General features: G+C 38.0%; 1 protein-coding gene across 1 annotated transcript in view; it reads right to left on the bottom strand.

Annotated features, from left to right (window-relative positions):
* MCHR2 (melanin concentrating hormone receptor 2) overlaps nucleotides 1–5,076 on the bottom strand; it is a 324,899-nt gene extending 319,823 nt beyond the window's left edge. The window contains exon 1 of the mRNA XM_082248916.1: nucleotides 4,744–5,076. The gene's annotated coding sequence lies outside the window, so the exon portion shown is untranslated. The remainder of the gene's footprint in view (nucleotides 1–4,743) is intronic.
* Between the last annotated feature and the right edge of the window lie 924 nt (nucleotides 5,077–6,000).

Below are 6,000 nucleotides of genomic sequence, written 5' to 3' on the forward strand. Positions count from 1 at the left end.
CTGTCCCTCTCTTCTCTCTCTGCGTGCCAAGAATCCTGTGTGAACCTAGTTTAGTGTATATAAAATCCTAGGATGCGCTTTATTAGGGTTTTATATATGTCCAGTGTGTGTTTTTGTAATACAATAGTGTAAAATACCTTGATTACTGCTCTGTGCTAAGCTACAGTAATCTCCCACTCTCTCCTGTCTTTCTTCTCTCATACCGTGGCTGTCAGACTCAGAGGGGAATATCAGCCCCTCCCCTCTGCAGTTTACACAGAAGCGCAGGGTAGATTAGATTACATTACGGTAGTGTGAAATACCTTCTTCATCGCTGCTCTGGGCTCAGCTGATCTGCCGCCCTCTTCTCCCCCGCTGACAGCTGGGGGGTCACGGAAGTGCCGATGTAAAGGTATTTCCCACAATTCTAATCGAACACCCAACTCTTCTGTGTTACACTGCAGAGGGGAGGGGCTGAGATCCCCCTCTGACAGGACAGCTAAGGTATGAGAGGAGACAGAATCAGCTGAGAGCAGGCGGTGATGCAAGGAATGTATTTCACAGTATTATATTACAAAAAGACACACTGGACATTATTTAAAACACTAATAAAGTGCATCCTAGGATTTTTCATACACTAAACTAGGGCTTATTTTTGGGGTAGGGCTTATATTGCAGCCCTCCCCAAAAATAACACTAGGTCTTACTTTCAGGGTAGGTCTTACTTTCGGGGAAACACGGTAGATGGTACAACACCCCAGACAAAGTCCATAATTTTCAGAAGGAGAAATCAAAATATTGCTGGAGGGGCTGCGGGGAAGTATTAACAATGGCACATATATGGTGGGATTGCTCTAAGGTTAAAAAATATTGTAAGGAAGTCCTGGCTCAAATTAAGAAGGTGACAAATATTGAAGTCCCAGAAGAGCCATGGTTCTGTTTATTTCACGGTATAAAGCATTCAGTAAAGCAATATAAGACAACTTTAATCCCGCACTTAATGAATGCTGCTAAGGGTCTAATCCCCCTGTTCTGGCAGAGTGAGGAGGCCCCGACTTTAGTGGACTGGATTAACAGGGTAGAGAAAATAAGGATGATGGAATATCTAAGAAATGGGGGAGAAGATGAAACGGAAGAATGGGTTAGCATTTGGGAAGACTGGAATGACTTCAAGAAAAATAGGGAATATACTAGATGGAGGGAAGGGAGAGAAATGGATAGGTAGGATTGAGGGGAGGGGGGTGAGGGGATGGGGGGGGGGGGGGAAAGAGGGTAAAGGAAAAAGGGGTGAAAACATAAATAGTTGAAATTATTTTAAATGTTTACATATGTGGTTTGTATTTTGAAAAATTAATAAATAAAAAAAAAAATAAAGACCCAAACACTTTCATAGAATTTGAACAGGTCGACATTGACTATAAAACTATGATATTTAAGGGAAAAAAAACTTTCCATTAAGATTTATTTTGCAATCTCTGAACCTGGCAATGCCTACCTTAATATTAGACGCTAGTTTTGGAAAGACTTACACTTACACCATTAAAACCATTTTGGACACAGTAAGATGCAGAAATGCAGGCATTTTGGCCTCATTCAGTCTAATGTGTAATATATACAGTGAATTATTTTATCAGCAATGTAAGAGGAATCCTCTGGGATAACTAAAATTAGTTTAGTAAGCTTCCTAAATGAAAAATTAAATTTTCTTTAATCAATGGTAAATATAATTGTACAACTTTATTTAAAAAAAAAACCCAAAAAACGAATTACCAGCCAGACTTCATCCAGTGTAAATCTGCGCTCCAAAAATACAATTCTTGCCTGCACACTGTGAAACAGATCTATTTTATCACTCTCATCACTATCTCCTCATACAGTCCTGGTCAAGTCTTTTCTACCTTCAACTCTCTACTTCGACTGTCTCCATCCACTAACTCACTCCTGCCCAGGAGATGACCAATCACTTCAAAAAATAAGATTGGCACAATTTGTGGTGAGATCTTCACTGTATGCTTATTCCCCCTCCCAACTAACATTCTATGTTCACCTGAACACCCACTACTTCCCTCTTTTAACTCTGTTGCCATAGGGGAGGATTCTAAACTTTTTTCTAATGACCCCTAACCACTTGTCCCTTGAACCCAGATTCCTTTACAACTACTACAGACACCCTCTTGCTCTACCCTACAGTCCCTAACTAACATTTTCTATCTCTCCCTCTCTACTTGCATCTTCCCAACTCTCTAAACATGCACTGGTCACCCCCATAAATAAAAAAAACGTCACTAGAACCCACCAATTATAACAATTTAAAACCCATCTCTTTACTTCTTTTACCTCCAAACTTCTAGTATGCCTAGTCTACAACCATCTAAGTTGCCACCTTACTGAAAATCATATTCTTGACTTCTTTCAGGCTAGATTTCAGCCACAACACTCCACAGAAACTGCTCACCTAAAACTCAGGACTTACTAATGGCTAAAACCAAAGGCCACTATTCTGTACTGTTACTCTTGGATCTATCTGCTGCATCTCAGAAAAAACGTCATTCCCTTGGCTTCTATGACTATGTTCTTTGTTGGTTCTCCTCTTATCTATCTCACCACACCTTCAGTGTCAATTACAATCCTACCTCCTCCTTTCCTCTTTCCGTCGTGGTCCCCTAAGATTGTGTCCTAAGACATCTTCTGTTCTCTATCTGCCCTTTTTTCACTGTGACAACTAATAGCCTTCAATGGCTTACAATACCATTTCTATACTGACAGCACCCACATCTATTTTTCTAAATCTCAAATCACTATATCAGTCTCCTCACACCTGACTAATTTAATAATGGACATATCACAACACTTCCTCAAACTCAATATATCCAAAGCTGGGCTAATTTTATTTCCTCCTTTTGGGCCCACATCCAATCATTTTCTAAATGTTGCTGCTTCAACTACTATAAACTCTCCAAAAAAATGCCCCTTCCTAATCAACAACACCAGAAAGCTTCTAATACACTCCCTGATTATCTCCTGCCTTTACTATTTCAACGCCTATCCTTAAATAGACTATCCCCCTTCAGTCTATCATAAATACTGCTGCCAGACTTATCCATCCTACCATCTCTATGGGATCTGTAACCCCTCTCTGCTAATCCTTATACTGGCTTCTGCTCACCAAATAAATAAAATTCAAAATACTATCAACAACCCACAAGGCTATCCACAATCTGCCACCAGGTACATCAACAATCTCATCTCAAAATATCAAACAAACCATTCTCTTCGCTTCTCCCAAGATCTCTTACTCTCTAGCTCCCTTATCACTTTCTCCCACACTCACCTCCAATACTTCTCCAGAGCCTTTCCAATGTTCTGGAACTCCTTACCCCAATCTGTTCAACTTTCTCCTACTCTATTCACCATTAGATAATCCCTCAAACCTATATTTTCAAATAGACTAATCCCATCTCTAAATAATACACTGTACTTTTACTTTCTCCATCAGTTCATCCCCTCAGTTATTTTCTTCACCCTTCCTGTTAGATTGTACGCTCTAATGAGTAGGGCCCTCTGATTCCTCTTGTATTGCAACTGTATTGCCTCTCTCCATTTTGTAAAGCACTGCACAAACTGTTGGCACTATCTAAATCTTAAATGATAATAATAATAATATTAACCATACCTCATCTTACATTACCAGAACAGACACAAATATGAAAATGATGTGAACACACTGATAGCACTGTACACCTTTCCAAGGTCAATGTCTCCCTCCACTATCAGCAAACAAAGAATGCTTTAGCAATTCCCTGACAAACATCTCTTCAGAAAATTGCAGTACTTGCTTTATTTTTAGCACCGTTTATTGGCTCTCAAATGTTAACCCACGGTTCCCACAATATTTGGAGAATGCTCTGGTTTTACCTATACTCCTCATTAACTGTAGCTGGCCACTGTATTATGCAGTAATACAAGTATACTTCATTACAATGATACACTTCAAAGTTAATGAACTGTAAGAATAACATTAATTTGGATACAAAGATAATTATGCATTCTATACACAGAAATGAAAGTAAGACCCCTTATATATTATATTTTTAATTAGGAATACTAAAGCAATTATGTGATAAACATCTATTTAGAAAATTGCAATACTTTGTTTGTTTTAGTAGCATTCATGGGCTCTCTAACCTTTGTCCAGGGACTCCTACAACATGTGGAGAATGCTGTGATTTTACCTTTTTTCTCCTGTACTTATGGTTGGCTAAAGTATTTTGTATTCATATATATAAGCCTCATTACACTTTAAAATGGTGACCTTCATTATAACTGATCTGTAAGAATTACAGAATTTTGGACAAGCACATAATTATACACTCTTTACGAAGAAATTAAAGTGGGATCCCTTATATATTCTGATCCATTCGAAACAGACACAACATCCTGACTCTCCTTGCAACAGTTTTCTTTAGAGGAAATTGTGCATTTCTGTTCACTGCATTCGTTTCCAATGTCCATAAAAACAGTTAACAAAATCTTAAATATTAAAATCATAAGCAAGACAATACATTCAATAACTCATCATAATCACAAGTATAGTTAGTTCAGAAACATGTATGTCTTGCATGTAACACACAGATCATTTCAGAGTGTTTAGTACATAATCTGACAGCCGCATTGATTAAAAAAACCTACACTTACAGTATAGTAAGATAATAAAATCACAACATTAGTAAAGTCTTAAATTGCATGGCACATATTGCCACCCACCTTTTATACAGTAAGATGAAGGGTTCAGGAAACAAATTCTGCAAGTGCCTTTTCTTTACATCTCTCAGAAAGGATATTATGGTTTACATGCACTGCATAAAATCCATAGAAAGTTGAAGAAGCTTAGCCAGCCCTGGTTTAAAAGATCTTTGTCACCACTGAATAAGGGGAAACTAGAACTGCAATAAATTTCAGAATGTCACACAGTGACAGCAAAGACAGATCCTGTGCAATGAACAGACAAGTGCATCTGCAGCCAGTGAGCCTCCTAGATATTCAGCAAAGCAAGGCGTTTCTTTTTGCTACAAGTAGGATGGAATTAAAAATGACTTGGGAATGCAATGAGGCTGAGGGAATATGCAAGCAAAGAATGCTGCTTCAGGTTTCTTACCTTACTGCTGCCTTTACCTTCAAATAAATATGAATTTATTGTGATAGCAACAACATGTATTGCATACTGTTATACTGCTGCTCATGAGAGAAGAAATCAACTAACATATATTCTACATATTTTATTAAACTATGTTGGCACTGATTTAAATGCTTTTCTTTTTATGCAAATGCTTGTTTTTTTATTTATTTATTCATTTCATTAATTGTCATATAATGTCAAGTATTAAAATATCTAAATGCAGGGTGCTCACAAGGAGGCTTTGCTTTTATGATCTTTGAAGAAATCATGTTGTAGGTTTAAAATTACATTAATTAACACCCTAAGTATAACTATTTCTGGGAAACATACACCCAATTTCATTAGGCTCTTACTGTATATACAAAACAGAAAATTTCAAAAGGGAACTTTACATTAAAACGTTTCTAGAAGGTAAAGCGTTTGCATGCTTCTTCTGGCAAAAAAATCCATTCCTCTTGCTCAGTACAATTTCTATTATATACTGTCTGTATATACTGAGCTTAGCCCATTTACATTGTAGGGTACACTCCTGGTCCATTTCTGGCATCTGTAAGATGCAAAGAATGGGATCATGTGCCAAGATGAAGTGACACCTGTGTACATGTTATACTATCAGTGACTGCCCAAAGAAGAAGTAGTGAAGATGGAGGCAGCTGACAGAGTGGTAAGGGGCAATTCCCAACTGTCAGTGCTATTGGAGGGCACACAAATTGGTGAGTCTTCCATTCCATGTAAGTACATTGTGCAGGGGTGATTCTAGGATTGTGAAAGACCTGGGGCATCCTTGATTCCTTGGAAATTATATCGGAAGGAATGATGTGGCAAGTCTAGCACGCCATGGCAAA

This window comes from Pelophylax lessonae, assembly GCF_965119305.1.
Source record: "Pelophylax lessonae genome assembly, chromosome: 3".
NCBI classification, from domain to species: Eukaryota; Metazoa; Chordata; class Amphibia; order Anura; family Ranidae; genus Pelophylax; species Pelophylax lessonae.